The 19,328-nt window shown below is 35.0% G+C and overlaps 1 long non-coding RNA gene across 5 annotated transcripts; it reads right to left on the reverse strand.

The window, feature by feature from the left end:
• Positions 1-12,527: 12,527 nt before the first annotated feature.
• Positions 12,528-17,365, reverse strand: LOC107838867. 5 transcript variants are annotated; one of them, XR_001664818.2, is made up of 5 exons: positions 17,046-17,365; positions 16,776-16,829; positions 15,508-15,555; positions 13,774-13,925; positions 12,528-12,720 (listed from the first exon to the last, which is right to left on the reverse strand). It is a non-coding gene; the product is annotated as an uncharacterized LOC107838867 (long non-coding RNA). The 5 variants fall into 5 exon arrangements; XR_001664819.2 differs by having other exon boundaries at positions 15,473-15,555; positions 17,046-17,344; XR_001664817.2 differs by lacking the exon at positions 15,508-15,555 and having other exon boundaries at positions 17,046-17,342.
• Between the last annotated feature and the right edge of the window lie 1,963 nt (positions 17,366-19,328).

Here is a 19,328-nt window from a genome sequence, read left to right on the forward strand (position 1 = left end):
CCACCTGATAGGGAAATAGATTTTGGCATTAATGTGTTGCTAGACACCCATCCTATTTTTATTCCTCCATATAGAATGGCTCCCGCAGAACTGAAAGAGTTTAAAGAGCAGCTGGAAGACCTTCTAGATAAGGGTTTTATTCATCCCAGTGTGTCCCCTTGGGGTGCACCTGTACTTTTCGTGGAAAAAAAAGATGTTCCCTTCGTATGTACATAGACTATCGTCAGCTGAATAAGGTCGCAATTAAAAACAAGTATCCTCTTCCTACGATTGATGATCTTTTTGACCAGCTTCAGGGTGCTAAGTGTTTTTCAAAAATAGATCTTCGTTCGGGTTATCATCAGTTGAAAGTTAGGGAGTCAAATGTTCCCAAGATAGCCTTCCGAACCTGATATGGTCACTATAAATTTCTAGTCATGTCCTTCGGGTTGACTAACGCCCCTGCAGCCTTCGTGGATCTTATGAATAGAGTGTTCTGTCAGTTTCTTGACTTGTTCGTCATTGTATTTATTGATGATATTTTGATCTATTCTAAGAGTAAAGAGGATCACGCCAATCACCTCCGAATTATTCTTCAGACCCTTAAGGATCATCAGCTATATGCCAATTTTCTAAGTATGAATTCTGGTTAGATGCTATTGCCTTCCTGGGGCATATTATGTCCAGTGACTGGATAAAAGTGGATCCCCAGAAATTTAAAGCAGTGAGAAAATGGCCCAGACCCACGACTCCAACCAATATTCAGAGCTTCCTGGGTTTGGCAGGGTATTACAGAAGGTTCGTAGAGAATTTTTCTTCCATAGATGCTCCGCTTACTAAACTGACTCAGAAAAAGATGAAGTTTGTGTGGTCTAATTTGTGTGAAAATAGTTTTAAGAAGTTGAAGGACAAGCTGACTACTGGTCCTATTTTGACCCTTCCCGAGGGTGTAGATGATTTTGTGATTTATTATGATGCGTCCTGTGTGGGACATGGTTGTGTATTGATGTAGAGTGGTAAGGTGATAGCTTATGTATCTAGGCAGTTAAAGGAGCATGAGCGCAATTACCCCACTCATGACTTAGAGTTAGCAGCCGTGGTGTTTGCACTTAGAATCTGGAGGCACTATCTCTATGGAGTGTATGTTGATATTTATACTGACCATAAGAGTTTGCAGTATGTTTTCTCACAAAAAGAATTGAACCTCAGGCAGAGGCATTGGATGGAGCTTTTGAAAGACTATGATATAATTCTGCATTACCATCCGAGCAAGGCAAATGTTGTAGCCGATGCCCTCAGCAGGTTGTCTATGGGCATCCTTTCTTATGTAGAAGAAAGAAAGAAAGAGATGGTGAAGGATATTCATCGCCTTGCAAATCTGGGAGTGCAACTCTTAGATTCCGAAGATGGAGGGGTGATTGTTCATGAGTTAGCTAAGTCATCCCTTTGTGCTGAAGTTAAGGAGAAACGGGTTGAAGATCCCATCTTGATGCAAATCAAGAAAGATGTGGGTCAACAAAAGGTTATGTCGTTTGAAATTGGTGGTGATGGTATTCTGAGATTTCAAGGTAGGTTGTGTATTTCGAATGTTGATGGGCTGCGAGAAAGAATCCTTAATGAGGTGCACACTTTGAGGTATGTCATTCACCCAGGCTCTACTAAGATCTACCATGATTTGAAAACCTTGTATTGGTGGAATAACATGAAATGTGATGTAGCTGATTTTGTGTCCAAGTGTTTGAACTATTAACAAGTGAAGGTAGAACACATGAGGCCAGGTGGTACTTCCCAAGAGATAGCCCTGCCTTTATGGAAGTGGGAGATGACAAACATAGACTTCATTACAGGACTTCCGAGATCCCAAAACCAGTATGATTCTATATGGGTGATTTTAGATCAGTTGACAAAGTCAGCCCACTTTTTTCCTGTAAGCACTAATTATTCGGGAGAGGGTTATGCTAAGATTTACATTGAGGAGATAGTTCGGTTGCATGTGGCACCAGTGTCCATTATATCCGATAGAGGTACGCAGTTTTTATCTCAGTTCTGGAGATCTTTTCAGAAAGGGTTTAGGTACACAAGTGAATTTGAGCACAGCTTTCCACCCTCAGACGGATGGGCAAGCTGAGCGTACCATCCAGACCCTCGAGGATATGTTGAGGGCATGCGTCATTGATTTTAAAGGTAGTTGGGTAGATTACCTTCCACTGGTTGAATTCGCTTACAATAATAGTTACCATGCCAGCATCAAGATGGCTCCTTTTGAGGCCCTATATGAGAGGATATGTAGGTCTCCGATAGGATGGTATGAAGTGGGTGAGACCTAGTTATATGGGCCTGATCTTGTTCATCAGGTGATGGAGAAAGTGAAGATCATTAGAGAACGACTCAAGACTGCTCAGAGTCGTTAGAAGTCCTATGCCGATGTTCGGAGAAGAGAACTAGAGTTTGAAGTTGATGATTGGGTGTTTCTCAAGGTTTCTCCTATGTAAGAAGCTATACGGTTCGGAAAAGGGGGTAAATTGAGCCTTCGCTATATAGGGCCACATCAGATTTTGAGAAAGATTGGTGCAGTTTCTTATGAGCTAGAATTGCCTGCAAGTTTAGGTTTCGTTCATCCGGTATTCCAAGTATCCATGTTAAAAAAAATGCATTGGAGATCATTCTTTGGTATTTCCAGTAAAGGGTGTCAAAGTGACAGATTCCTTGTCTTACGAAGGAGAGCCTGTTGAAATTTTAGATCGCCAAGTTCGAAAGCTAAGGAGCAAATAAATAGCCTCAGTAAAGGTACTGTGGAGAAATCAAAAAGTCGAAGAAGCAACTTGGGAGTCAGAAGATGACATGAGAATTAGATATCCCAATTTATTTGCTTCGATGAAGGATGAGACAGAAGGTACTATTCCTATCTTATCTTTCCTAGTCCTTTATTATGCTTGAAATCATGTCTGTCTATATCCCGCATCATCATTCGGGGATGAATGATCCTAAGGGGGGGATAATGTAACACCCCGCATTTTGGGCTACAATATAGACCATGATTCCGATGTGTTGATAAATCCAGAAGCCATAAAATCCTATGCCAATACGGCATGTTAATTATTTGTGTAGCATGTGAATCCATTCAAGCTTGAATTTAGACCATAGAGGTCCTTCAACTCAAGGACGAGTTGAAACTATTTTGATCGACTAAGCTTTAGTGGACGTTGTAAATTATGTCATCTTCCATTGACCATAACTCTCTCTATATGTCGAATTAGGGAGTCTACTATGTGTCAAATGATAGTTCTTCGAGTTAGCTTTCCAACGATACCAATTTTGCTAAAATCTGACACCCAAGTAAGAAGTTATGGCCTTTCAAAGTGATATGCATCGCCTAACCAATCGCCTATGGCCACTGGAAAGCATAGGCGATGGCCTACACGGCGCCTATGTAAACATAGGCGATGGAATGGGCGGCGCCTATGTAAAGAATTCAAGTGACTTAAACACTCCTTTTTGGGGCAAAGTGGTCCTTTTCCATACTTACTTAGCCCTAAAACACGAAATTCAATTCCAAGGATCCCAAAATACACCTTCATTCATCAAAAGTGCTCAAGGATTCTCCTTAGGGTTTCAAAATAAAAACCCAAATAGTTCAAGATTCGACGTAGGTTTTCGAAGATAATTACATATTTAGAATCACCAATCTGCAAGCTTCAAGAAACATCTATTATCTTTGGAAATAGAGGTACGTGGGGTTATCTCAAAAATCTCATGGGCTTTAAAAATTCATGCTTTCAAAATAGGGGTTTTGAATATGATTATGTTTTAAACGTTTTATGATATTGATTTGGTCTTTAGGCCTAATTCCAATGTGATTTGACATATTATATATGGATATGCATGTGTTTCATAATAATGATAAATTGAGAGCATGATTTACACGGAACCCCTCTCTTAATATGATATTATTTTAAGTTTTCACATGATATGAATCGTTTGAAATCATCTTGAAATGCATATCATGAAATGTCTTAAAAATGTCATGATTTGGATATGGTTTTTGGCTTTCAAAGAGAGGGTTGTTTTGTTCATGTTGAAATATGTTGCATATGATGATTGAATGAAGAGAATTATATGATACTGATGACTTGCAAGTTGGGTATGATGATACCCTACAGAGTATGACATGTGATTGATTTGAACAAAGTTTGAATGCATTGATTTTCATGAGAAAGGTGGATGCCCGAAGAAGGCGTTTGAGTGAAAGGGTTCATCGTTGGAAACCGTAGTTGCCGATGCGGGTCATATGATATTGTATCCTAATTGGGAGGATAATAAAATAATTGGGACATCTCACATGGGGGATTTCTTGCGGTGTACTCACATGGGGGGTATATCGGCTCCAACTCCTGGAGGTTACTTGGATTGGAGGCTTGGCCGCCAAGCACCATAGGCGGATTCCACATAACCGTGGAATTACAATTATAGGGTATTCCACCTAGCTCAATCGCATTACATTGGTATTGAAAACTATTACATTATGCCCATGTGTTTTCAAATAACTTGATATGAAACTGCTTTATAATGGCTCTCACCTATATTGTGTAAAAAAATTATATTTCTGTTTTGATTTCTCTGCATACCATTACTTTTGTATTGAACCCCTCTCCTTCCATGTTCGGAGGCACAGTCTAGGGGTCTAGGCAACCAGTAGATTCCTTCCGACAGATCGCAGAATCAAGTGGTGGGCCTTCTATATTTCGGAAGGCCTGATGTCTGCAGTTTAATTTATCATTTATTAGTTTTGGGTCTAATGGGGGCCTTGTCCCAGTTTTTAGATAGATATTTATTTCAGTCATATAGTAGAGATTTCGAAGACGTTATAGAGATGTTGTGTTGAGATTGTGGGAAATTATTCCCCATTATTACTTTCGCATGATTCTTGACCATGTTTTCGTTATATTTTGTATCTTCCGCATTTCTTTTATTATATGAATTGTGTGTGTGATTACCAGACAGATAGGGGTGTTTCGGGCCTTATGGTTCAGAATACCCGTCACAGCCGGGGCCCGGTTTGGGTCGTGACATCATTTATAATCATTAGTCACCACCACTAACCACATCTGCCACCACCACCATTGTCAAACATCAGCTAGCGACCAACTACCTCTACATCACAACCACCATTCACAATCATAATTGCTATTAACCACTATTTTCAGTTGCTTCCATATCTACCACCTCCATTATTTTAATTATATCCGCCGCTATCACCATCGTTAACACCAATGCCAACACCACCAACACCACCACCATCATCACCCACTATCGGGCAATCCCAACTACTCATCTATCATAACTAGTGTCACCCCTAATTACCACTAACACATCATCAATATCCACACATCCTTCGGACACCACTACCACCCCTATTGTCACGATGTTGCCACCTCTACTACCGGTTCAACCACCATCATCGATACAATTTATCTCTACTAATAATCATCTCCACCATCACAGCTAATAGCATCTTCAACTACCACCAACACATCGTCAACCACCATGCATTCATTTTTAAGTTATCACAATCAACACCTCCAACTACTAACATCAACCAACTTCACATCACTATCACCACCACTACTAATCGACACCATCATGATAGTCAGTACATTACCAAATATCTCTACCATCACAACTATCGCCACCAACATTACTAATCACTAACATCAATTATTACCACCACCGCAACCATTACAACCCATCTCCATTATCACTGACAAATATAAATATTTTTATCAATCAAATAATAATTTTATTGTATTAAATCAAATATTTTCTAGTATATAATTATTTTTATTTGAATTATATTTTTTATCATATATGTAAATAAATAAATTCTGCATGTTCAAATATTAAAAAATAAATAGTCTTAACCATTTAATTTTCAGATCCAAAGACAACATGTTAATCATTCAGATATGCATTCAGATTCAGACGTCTGAATCTTAATAAAAATAAATGCACCCTTAATCCTCAAAGTACGACATACAACTAACTTCATTCTTATTTTACTTATTTACCAGATTCAGGATAATTTGTTCTGTATCAATAAGGACACGACTCATTTTGAAGTTCCATATAATTATAAGAAGTTTCTCCAGGTGTGCTGTAAGAGTGAGTTATTTATAGAAGACACATTTTGATTTGGGTATGGGTGGTGGGTAATTAACTCTTTAAAGTAGCGTAAGTGAAGTTTTAACTTGAGTTATTTTACAGGAGATACGAACATATTTGGATGGCTTTGTTGTTACAAAAAATAATTACTAGAGCAATTTTCATAACTTGGGTGACGATGCTAGGAATTAACTCTCCCTGTGGGAGTATTTACTGTTTTTGGAATATTCTAAACAGGTACCTGTTAAGTGTTATCTACAAAGACAAATATATGAACAAGCATTTGCGCGAGCACTCAAGCAAATACTAAAGCTGATATGCTAACTTAATTCCTACACATTAGAAGAAGAATTAACAAAACAGGAATATTAGCACATTTTTCTCATCCACAAGGATTTCAGAAATTAAAGTTTTTGAAGAAACGATGGTAACGGGCCGAGGGCGATGTTACCTGAATTAGGGTAAGCGAGGTTTTCTTCTGCAGAGGCTTGTACAAGTTAATAAAAACTAGAGGCGTCATTAAAACTGAATGGGAGTTAAGTGGAAGTTACCAGGGTTTTGGTTCTATAATATATTGCACAACGGAGCAAAGAATGGAGCTGTGTAACTTGTAAGTATTGAAAAGGTTTAAGTCATCGATAGGAGCTTAAACTTGTTTCAAAATTTCACTTGAATCTCTCAACTCAGACTTGAACCTATTGAATACCTAAATTATCAAAATGTATACCTATTAAGTACAAAACACTAATGTGACAAGGAAGGTGTCCTACATCACCATTAAGCGCGTGAATTCGATGCCAAATCATATTTTATTTTTATTTTTATTTAAAAATTTCACTTAAATTTATCTCTTTAATATATTTTTTTTAAAAAATAATTTCTTAATTTAAAAAAAAAAGAAGAAGAAGAAAGAAAAGCAATAACCACCCCCTTTCCTTCCACGTTCTGTAAGAAAAAAGAACAATTCCTTCGCCAGCATCTTCTTTGTCCTTTTTGTAACCTTTAAAAAAAACAATTCTTAGCAATTTTATTGTTTCATTTTTCTAAGGTTTATTTTTTTGATAACGCTCAACTTACACGTCAATTTAAATGCAAGGTGGTCGTTGTAAATATATTAACCAACTAGGAGTCGGGGTCGAATCCACAAGGAACAATGTGAGTAGTGATTGAGTAAGTCCAAAATAATAGTTTCTTGCTAAATTCAAACATATGGTAAAAAATGGTTTGGGGGTGGAGGGGGGTTCTCAACCTTTACAAATGTGAAAGTAATTCTCGGGCTTCTAAAGGACTAATTCAAGACTAAGAATAATTAGGGTATAATTAATTTAAATGAATCTTTGGACTATGCTTTCCTAGGGGCAAATTATGCATGGGATTATGATGATTCGGTGCAAATTCAAATCGTTGATGATGTGGTAGGCTAGGTTTAAGGTCTTTGAGGCTAGTTTTTCAACAAAACCTCAAAGATGTCACTCATTAACCTTTTGAGTATCTAACGAGTGTGTCAATTAAAGTCACCCAATACCTCAATTGGGTATCCCTATTTCTAGTTCTGAAAATTAAGAGATTTCGTGGTTACCAAACCATGAAAACATACCATACCATACCATACCATGGCTTTTAAAAAACAATCAAAACAAGCATGGTTTCCTTGGTAACCATACCATGCCATACCATGGAAAATCACCATCCAAACAGGGGTTAAAGTTCACCCAAACACCTCTTTCAAGGATGGTTTAGGCTTTTAAGAGTTTAGGATTTTCATCCATCAAACCCATTTATGCATTTGGGGATTTCACCCGTAAATTCCAACCAATTTAATCAAGAAATAGTAGAACTCATCATCAACAAACTAAAATATACACAAATATATCACAACCCACACACAATTACATCATATTCCAGCATAATTCCAAGAGGTAGATCTAGCAAATCATAATGATAATAAACACAAATAAACCAATATTTCCATCAAAATTATCCATAAGAAAATAAAGAGAGGTCAAACCACACTTTAAAATTCAATAAATCTTCAATGAATGATGCCAAATCTACACTTAAAAGTCACTCTAATATCTTCTTAGCTCAAGGTTAGTACAAATTTAGCTCCAAGCTCCAAGAAATTACAAAAATCCTAAACTAAGGATGAGAGGTAGGGTTGTAGAATGATGATGATGAAATATGAATGGGTTTTAATCCTTTTTCATGAGAATTAGGATCTGCAGTGTAGAGTGATGATTTTTCCCTTGCCTGGAATTTCGCTATACCGATATCGCATAGAATAAACCGTGATTGTAGTACTGTGATCGCTGAAATATTCACGTGATTGCTTTCCTATGACTTTTTTGACCTACCTCAATCACCGTGGTCACCCGCGATTGCGGTACCTGAGGCCTAGTCTACACAATTTTTCAGCTTTTGCACTTATCTCCTCTTTTTGCTTTTTTTTTAGCTTGTGTTGCATCTTTTCATCGCAACATTTTTGTACTTGAAAAACATAGAAATTAGAGCATTTAAATTAAAAAAAAAATAGTATTATTTATACCTATAGAAAGTAGTAGTGTGCGCTAATTCGGATGTTAATGAGTGGTAAATTCACCACTCATTAGAGTTTCTAGTATTTTTGTTTGGTTGGCTGACCGAAATTATTGAAATTAGTAGTGAGGGTGATGACATTTTGTCGATGAAATTTTGCTGGAAATGATTTTATTTATCGTGAATCAGAGTTTGTGAGTTGGGTTAGAGCTTATTGGTGTTTAATCAGAGGAATTTTCTGATGTGATGCATTTTCCGACGAGATTCGTAGGAAAATCAAATCTGAGTGAATTTATGTTGCTGCTAAATTTTAAAAAAATCAACTTCACCAAGAACCAAATTTTCAAGAATCCTAAGTGAAAAAATTAAAGTGTTAATTTCCAGCAAACTTGCATCTTGTTCCCATAAACAATAATAATGGGAGCGAGAAGAAGAAGAGGATGGGGGGGGGGGGGGGGGGGGTTTTAGGGGCTTTTTTTCAGTTATATTATTTTTTCAATAATTATCTTGGGCCTTTAATGCCACATGTTATTTTTTAATTAGGCAATTTTGCCATGTCATGGCAAGTGACTTACACCCACTTTTTATTTTTTGGTGATTGGCAAAGAGTCATAAGAGGAACAATTTTCTACATAGTATAGGTGTTCAATAGGTACCAATCTGAAAGGTCCAAGTAAAATTTTGAAACAAGTTTAAGGGCCTATCGATGACTTAAGCCAATTGAAAAAATTATGGAAAAGAAAGAAAATAATTGCGGAAAATTTTCTTCTTCTTTTTCTTGAATGAATAATAGCTATGTACAATGTCCTATATACAAGTATAGAAAACTCTACATAATGTACAAAATAACTAAGGATACACTTCTAAATAAGGTAGGAAACTAAAAGGATATTCTTCTAAATAAAGTATGAAATTGTAATGCCCCGAGACTACCCTCTGTATGTCATACGGTGCTTAGAACCACAAGTGATCCTAAGCTAACCCATGATACTTGCATAACTCGTGAGCAACTGAATATGTTACATCAATCTAAAAGAAATAAGCGGAAGAGATGTCTTTAGCTAAATATGTTCAATACAAAACCGTTTAAAACATAATTTGGTTATACAAAACAAAATTGAAAGTAAATACATCAATTCTGAATGACCGTCTATGAAGTCTCTACTAATACTGACTCTAGGTAGTCAGGACATGACCTCCAACTATCCCTAATCAATACGACTGAATAAAATTGATACTATAACTATAGTTGACTCGAGTCCTTGAATCAAAAGAACTCATCACCTGCTGACTAGAAGATGCAAACTGCCTGATTATGATGTGGGGACTATAACTGATACCTACATTATGAGACAATGTAGCCACACGGACGTATATGTGGATCATTACTTCCGGAATATACTGAGTATGTGGGGGTGAATGCATAAGTAAAAAAATAACTTAATATACTCATAGACATTAAAATAATGCATACTAAGTATAAATGACTCACCTTGAGCTTGAATAAAATGAAGACTGCAAAATCATAAACATGAGTAATGAAGCATAAGTATTAAACTTTGTGAGCCATAACACTTAGTTCTAAAAACTTTACTTGTATTCTTTCTTAGGGAGGTTCTTTTAACCGACATAAACTATGTAAGCTATCATGGAGTCCAACGTCTTACCCACATTGGGGAGAGCTGTTCTACCCTTGCCATCGGAATAAAACCTTAATCTTAGTGATCACTATACTTAACCTATATTAGGACTTGAACCTATTGTGGAACGTAGTTCTGAGGCATGTGACCTCAGACTCATACCCAACTCGGTGCTAAATATGCTCATACTTTTGAAAATCCACCTTAAAATAGCGTAAGGGTCTATAGAATGAAAACCAATTATGCTTTTCTGTACTTTAAATCAAAATCAAGATGAACAAATGTGGATTTCATATCTTATCTTAAGATCAAAAGATCAATATTTTCTTTGTATCATAAGGATGATAAATGATTGTGGATTTCAAGCCTTATCTTGGAATCAAAAGATTCAAACTTTTATTGTAAACTTAGTGCTCAAACTCAAGCCTTGAATCTTAAACTTTCTTTCATATAACTTGTATACAATATCATGTTCAAAACTCAATTGAAAATCTTTAATCAATGTTAAAATCAAACACATGATATACAAATCATAATAGAAAATCTTCAAGTCAAAACATAAATAAATGAGAACATGTATGCACTTTAATTTTTCAATCACATGATAATCTCATAAACTCAAGAAAAGATAGTTTGGGTATGAACCCTAATTTGCAAATCATATAACTTTAACTTTAAAATAAGTTTTGGGCATAAGGATGAAAGAATATCCTTTTTCCTAAACCCCACATACCTTAATTGAACGAATTCTTGAAGAAGCTTGAAATTGGAACTTGAATGCTTGAATTCTTGAGCAAGAAAGCCTGAATTTCTTGTTCTTGGGAAGGGAGGCTTGAATTTTGGGTGAGGAACCCTAATTTTGATGTTCTTGATATTCTTGAATTTGAATCTTGGGACTTGAAGGATGAATTTTTGGGTGAGGAACCCTAATCTTGATGATGGGAGGAGGAAAACGTGTTAAGTGATTGAGGATGGGGGAAAATAATGCCTCCTTATGTTTTTAAGTCGTAGGGGCAGAATTTGAGGTGAGGAAAAAACAAAATACCCCTAGGAAAACAAAATAAAAATTGCAAAATTTTTCAATTGATGACTTAGTTGATAGCCTGTCAACTGGCTGGCGGCTTATCAACCTAATCATCACCTTCTCTTAATGATCTGGTTAAGGCTGACAACGGGGTTGATAGCTCGTAATTATTTAATGGTTTATCACCTCAAGTCGTCACCTTATAACTGGATTTTGTGACATTTTAGTTAAGGCTAATGATGAGGTTGATAGCTCGTCCCTTAGTTGACGGCTTATCACCTCAAGTCGTCACCTTATTGACAAACATACACTCTGAATTAAAATAAGCATAACTTTCTACTCCGATATCAGATTAAGGTAAAATCAGATGCGTTGGAAAGAAGACTCAAAGATCTTTTATTTGCTATATAATAGGACACCTGAATCATTATAACCTAGGAGATACACACATTTAAAGTGGACCTTAGTTGGAAAATCCATTAAAATTCTATGGATAGAAAAGTCCTCAACTCATCTTTGAGTTAGGAGATTTTTGTGACCTCAATTCACATACAATACAATATTTTAGTCCTATTGCCACTCTAGACTTTAGGCAACACTTTTTGGGGGGTCGCCTAAAAAAGCGTAACCTTTGATCAAAGGCCACACTTTCCAAGTGCTGCCATATCAGCTACCTTTAAAAAGCATGGCCATAAAGGTATAAAGGATATGCTTTGTAGCTTGTCATTGACAACACTTTTATTTGATAAAGCTACACTTATAAGTGTTGCCTTTGTTTTGCTATTGGGCACGCTTCACAAGCGTAGCCTTTTAAGCACCTCTATAACAACACTTAAAAAATGTGGCCTCTTTTTTTATTACCAACCACACTTCAAAATCATAGCCTTTTATACATTCTCTATGACAACACCCGTAAAGTGTAAGCATGTTTTAGATAAATGCCACAATTTAATAAAAAAGCCACACTTTTGAAGTGTAGCAATATTACCTAAAATTTGATAATTCAAGCCACATTTTACAAAAATGGCATTAGGCATATAAAATGTTAGTACATAATTTCTAATGAAAAATAATTATTCTGATCGAAATGTATACATCACTAAGCACATTATAGATACATACATGTGTATATATAATCTCACGGACCAATTAACCAATAAATAATTGAAGTGCATAGATTTGCAATGAACTTAAAAAAAACAAGTCTTTTACATACTAATTAGAAAACATTTTAAAGATTTGTACTAAGTTCCAGCGTTCCACACAAAACCAAATGTATTTAAACGTATATCAAAATATTTCAAAAATTCTTCATCATTCACTTCAATCTAGATCAAGTTGAATTGTCGTGATCACTATTCAAATTTGATGACCCCATTGTTCCTACACATTCAAAATGAAATAAACATATGAGAACTAAATTGCAGTCGTTGACTTGCAAATATTCATGAAATAAAATGAAAACAATGTGCATGCGTGATAAGAAAATGGGCCTTTTTCCTTATGTAAGTGATGCTTTATAAAAAAACATTTAAATTGCTAGACATTCAAGGAAAACCATTTAAAACATTTGCTAAGGATACGTTCTAAAAAAGAACTTAATAGGTTAAGTATAGTAAATTTGATGAAGAAAGCAATATCTTGGTAGGAAGTTGCTATAACTTCTCGATCGAGTAATTAAGTATACACAACCATGTTAAAAAGGTTAGGTATAACAGTGAATTTGATAAAGCATTGTCTTGGTGGGCACTTTTACTAGTGTCAGATGCAATGGGACAGTTGTCCAGTTTGATTATTCTGCGTTGTACTATATATTTAGCTTAGGAGTGTAAATTTGAGTCCCACATAAGTGTGAGGTGTAATATGATCTCTTTTTATAGTCTTTGACAATCTTCACTCATGAGCTACCTTTTGGTTTGAGATTTGCCCAAGGTCCACGTATTGCGCCAAAATCATCCCACTTCTTAGTTTACCTGATGTTGGGCTATATTATATTTTCGACGTTAGTCTTAATTCCTGAATCGGGGTTGGGTTTTTCTTTTTTTTTCTTTGGGGGTAAGGGGTGGGGGTGGGGGTGTTATCGAGTATCACATATCTGTGAGAGGTGTAATATGGTCTTGGGCAATCTTTAGGACATGAGCTACCTTTTGGGTTGATTTTGGTGAAAGTAACTTCCAAAACATCACATGGAGAAGGAAAATTCAACTTTCCCTACACGTCGCAGAACTTATCATATTGATCAAAACTTAAACTAATGGAAGTTTCTAAAATCTTAAGACCTATGGAAAATGTCCATAATTGGTGACCACTCAGGCTGGCAATTGGTGGTTTTCCATTTGCATGTTTTAGATTATGCTTAAAATTCCCTCTTATGAATGAACTTATATGTGAAAGAATAACTAAATATGTTAGTACAGATCCTTTATTAAGTTTTACCATTTTTTTGCAGATACTTTATCACCTGGGGATGGCATGAGATTCACGCTGGACTTCATCTTGCAAGATGCTTGATTTGTTGAAGATACCGAAGGTATCAACTACACTTGTACTCCCATCAAGTGCTCAGGTATTGTATGGTTTCTGTTTCTCTATGATTTAAAAAAAAAACAATAATTACGCCTCAATCCCAAGCAAGTTGGGTCAGCAGTATATTCTCACTACTATGCTACGCTATGTAAGCTCATCTTGGACCCATAATATACAAAATAATAACAATAATAATAGTAGTGACAATAGTGATAAAGAAATAGACCTTGGACCCTTACTCAACCGCAAACTTAGCTCAAGAGATGAGGATTGCCCGAGACCATATAAATTGACTAATTTTCCTCTTTCCCACTGCATTTAGGCACCGCAATCCCATCTAATAGCACCTCAACTTTATTCTTCTTAAATTGGCTAAAATTGCAGTACATATATTCAGCCTTGCCTCTACTTACCCAGGAACTCGTGCTCTCTACAGGGCTTCTCTACAATTCAAGCTCCTGATTGATAATTGACACCCTTGCTGGTTTCATCAACTAGTGCAGCATTTGAAATTTAACCTTTACTATGTATAAAGTGCTCAACCTCATTCTTCATAAATTGGCTAAAATTGCAGTTATCATGTCTAGACATGGACTGGAAGCGCACTTTAAAGCAAGCACGGTTACATATGAATTTGTTAGAGCCAGTTGTGGCATTTAGAAGAGTTTTGCTTTGATATTAAATTGCCAGAATTATACTGTACAACATCTGCTTGAATCTGCAGCTATTCTCCGCAAGGTTATTCTGCTATAATTAGTACTTCCTATATATATTCTTCGTGATGTACAGGTGTCCAGGTTTTCACAGGCTGCTTCAGCTTTGCATGAATTCAAGTTTCTTTGTGTTGAAATGGGAGAACAGTCCAACCTTTACTGGCTTGGACGGGTACAGATATGCGAAGTTACTATAACTTCTCAAGTGAGTAATTAAGCATACTACACAACCATGTTAAGGACTTCCCCAACTCATCAGTGATAACTGATAAATCCTTGATGAAATCTATTCAGAAAGTTCTCTTTCATTCTCAGGTTTCACAGATAATTCTGATTTTTAAGCTTCACTTGTTTTACATAAAAATGTCCAACACCTTTTCAAGGACATAAAAATAATTATAACATTACATAACTATATTTACCTAAGTTTCTTATATTCAAAAAAGATAGAAGTAAGAAAAGAGAGAGACTTATAAGAAATTTAGATTTAAAAAAGGTAATGCAAGTCAAGTAACAACAAAGAAATCATAATCCAAATAGCGGCAACAGAATGATTAACAGACTGGTGACGAGAGGTTTCTCAGGTGTAGGCACCCGCCAGGTATGCAATACAATACAAATAAGCATCTTTTCAAAAAAATTATTGAGTACACTTAGAATGGTATCACAAATACTGGTTAGAAGTTTTTGACCTGCAAATACTTCATTTTTGCTGGCTAATATACCAGACATACCAATTTCATCACTATAATGCAGACTATTGTAGTCGTACCATGAAAATTTAATAAAGGGAATAACAACCAGAAAAGGAAAAAAAACAACCACCGAATGGAAATTTTGTAACTGGTAGGAAACAAATTCCTTTGGAAGGAGGACAAGGTGAAAAGAATCCCTACTAATTAAGAAAAAGTAGCATGGGCAAGAGACCAACCATGCACCAGAAATCCAGAATAATATCTTCTAAAGAAGCTATAGATACCTGAAATCCAAATAGCGGCAATAGAATTATTAGCAGACTGGTGGAAAGAGGGGTTTCTCAGGTAGGCACCCGCCATGTATGCAATACAATGCAGATAAGCATCTTTTCAAAAAAAAATATTGAGTACACTTAGAATGGTATCACAAATACTGGTTAGAAGTTTCTGATCCACAAATACTTTATTTTTTCTGGCTAATATAATGGACATACCAATTACATCACTATAATGCAGGCTATTGTAGTCATACCATGAAAATTTAATAAAGGGAATAACAACCAGAAAAGGGAAAAAAAAACCACCAAATGGAAATTTTGTAACTGCTAGGAAACAAACTCCTTTGGAAGGAGAACCAGGTGAAAAGAATCTCGAATAATTAAGAAAAAGTAGCCTGGGTAAGAGACCAACTTTGCACCATAAATCCAAAATAATAGCTTCTAAAAAGCAGCGTGTGTCTATGCGCGTGTGTGTGGGAGAGAGAGAACACAAAGGGCATCGAGTAGGATAAAATGACTCATATTGTGTGTCTGAGTTAAGCTAATACTATCTTCGACAATAGTCAACGCTACCAACATCCAAACTCATTATGTCCATGTTACTTCAATTGATCCTCATTCGAAAAGTGTCGTACACAGTCCTTTTATGAAAACATAACTACAATTGGCAGTAATCTAAAATCAAACATTATATGATGATTTATCATGATAACTAATGTAACCTAAAGCATCAGAAGTATGTCCAAGTGAGTGATGTCCAAATAGCTGAAGCGCTACAACAACATACACAGTGAGATTCCACAAGTAGGGTCTTGATAGGATAAAATATATGCAAATCTTACCCCTACAAATAGCTGAAGCATCACTCTTTTTATGGCCAAAGAAACTGCATTCACTAATTAGTATTCTTTTTAAGTCGATCATCATCATCTTAGAACATGAGCAACTTAATACTAATGACTACTGCAAATATGTGACTTCACAAGTTTCCCTATAGTAGTTTTGCAATTTATCTTCAGCTTAAAAAGACAAAATGAACCATAAATGCCACTGCGAAATAACTTTCTGTTAACACTGTTTAACGCTAGATTTATCGTAGTTTCTTTACACTTAGAATGAAATTAACACAAAACAAAACATATCCAAGATGGGAAAATTCAGCATAAAATAAATAAATAAATTATTTATCACAAAATCATCACAACCAGTACCAATAGCTGTAATACCTCTTTTGATTGTGTACGATATGGACTAAATCAAGAACCCCACAACAGAAATGGCTACAAGAACAACAAAAAAGAAGCAAAATATAGTAAGATATGAACTAAATCAAGAACCCCACAACAGAAATGGCTACAAGAATAAAAAACAAGAAGCAAAAATATAGCAAGATAATGAACTAAATCAATAACCCCAAAACAGAAATGGTTACAAGAACAGCAAAATACAGTAAGATTATGAACTAAATTGGAAAATTAATAAAGGAATTAACATACCCTTCTGGTGAACCATAAGCACCGAGCCTTCTGGTGGACGATTATGAACTAAATTGGGAACTAAATCAAGGATATTTTTGCCCGTTGCCGGCGATAGGGATGCCTCTTCCTCGCGGGCAACAGTCTTGATGCAACAATTGAGATTTTGCCCGTAATCTCAACCCTAGATTTTGCCCAAAAATGTATCATGCGCGTTGAATGTTTCTTCCTCGCCGATAATTTCTTATATGGGAAAACAAGATGGCTGGCCATTTTGAAAAGAAACTAAAAGTTAATAATTGGAGTTAGTGGTTTAATTTAATTTTGATTTTTCGTTATTTGATCTGTCAGTCGTATACCGTTTTTATATTTAATTGATATATTTTTATATTATATTGATATATTTTTATATTATATTGATATACTTTTATACCGTATTGATATATTTTTATACCTATATTGATACTTTTATACTGCATTGATACACTTTTATACAATTATTATATAAAATATATATTTATATTTGGTATCAAAGATTCATGTATTTGATATCAAATATTGTATTTGATTGATAAAAAAGAACAATTATAATTACAATGTTATAAAATCATATTTGATTGTTCGAAAAACTATACCAATTCGAAGTGTGGGGTTAACACAAAATTCATTATTTTTCTGAGTTTATTGTGTTAAAAAACTGCAAATGTTCTGTCTAAAGTTATTATCCAGCATTAATTTTCTTTCCTCCAAAAATATATTATTGTATTGATGCATTTATGTTTTACTTGTATTTCACTATTTTTATTCTCCCTCCATAAAGTTAAAAATTATGTGCGGTTACGAGGTTCGTTGGACGAAATCAATGCATCCTCTGAATCAGAAATGGGCTTATACTATTTACTTAGCATTTAAAGGGAAAAGGATGAAGATAGTAGCAAAAAAAAAAAACCTAAATGACTATATTTTAGAATTTAAAAATCAATGGCCACTCGGCTGGAATTATTTTAGTCGTGTGGCTATTCTTGTCCTTTTCCCTTTTTATTTAGCTGATAAAGTAAACGTTTTTGATGACAAATGTTAATCCCAAAAAATGTTTAATTATTTTTTGATGACTAAGTTTATTCAAAAACTTATTTGATGACTAAGTTTATTCAAAAATTAAACGTATTATTATTTTATGACTAATGTTTTATGAATTTTTTTTTTGGTAATTAAAAATTGGAGGGAAAAAATATATTGAAGGAAATATAATATTTTAGTGTTAAAAATAATGGAGGAAATATCGGATTTTGGTGTAAATTTTTGAAAAGTTATAAGGCAACACTTGTAAATTGTTGTTTTAAAAAAATAAAAATAGCCACATTTTAAAAGTGTGACCATATTTATAAAAGGCGTTGCCAATTATATAATAATATGTCAACACTTATAAAGTTTAGCCTATAGTATTAAAGAGCACGCTTTACAAGCGTTGTCAAAATTATCGTGGCTTAAAGCTAAAACCTAAGGCTACATTTTAAAAGAGTGCCCAAAAACTATTTTAGGCAACACTTTACAAGTGTTGTCCAGATTTAGTGTGGCATTAGGCAAAAAATATTGTAGTGATACAAAGATATTCCCACACTATAGAATTGATAATTACACATATATAGACATAGAATCATTGGGCTTAGGTCTGAATACATAGGAACAATGGTTTGAATTCTAGTCCTAAAATGCGGGGTGTTACATTATCTCCCCCTTGGAATCATTCATCCTCGAATGATGAGAAGAAAATTATTGAAAATTTAGAACTATGGAGTAACATAGACATGACATGTCTGCTAATAAAGGATATAGCTGAGCTGAAACATTAAAACTCTATCATGAAACTGATTTCTGAGCTGACTTGACTTTATTGACTATAAGAAGCTGATTCATGCCGAGAGTTTAGAATACTTGAAATGTTCATGATACGATCATACATATAGAACTGGGAAGTGATAACTAATACAATAAAAATTCCAAGAGTTACTAAGGATGGAATAAGGTATGTAACTTATCATTAAGGATTATCACTCAACAAAACACATATAGAAATCAATAGAAAAAGAGTTTTATGGCATCGTCAAGTACATTATGTAAGCACGAACATGAGATAACGAGACTTAGATTGTATAAGGGGTATTACACTGTTTGAGCTGGAATACTTAGAAAACTAAGATCATTCACTGAACACTTATGAACTGAATCATGACCAAATATCTAAATTATAGATATGATACATGGACTAAATTGAATTCGTAACTTACATATATGCGAACAAAT

This window comes from Capsicum annuum, chromosome 8 (genome assembly GCF_002878395.1).
Source record: "Capsicum annuum cultivar UCD-10X-F1 chromosome 8, UCD10Xv1.1, whole genome shotgun sequence".
NCBI classification, from domain to species: domain Eukaryota; kingdom Viridiplantae; phylum Streptophyta; class Magnoliopsida; order Solanales; family Solanaceae; genus Capsicum; species Capsicum annuum.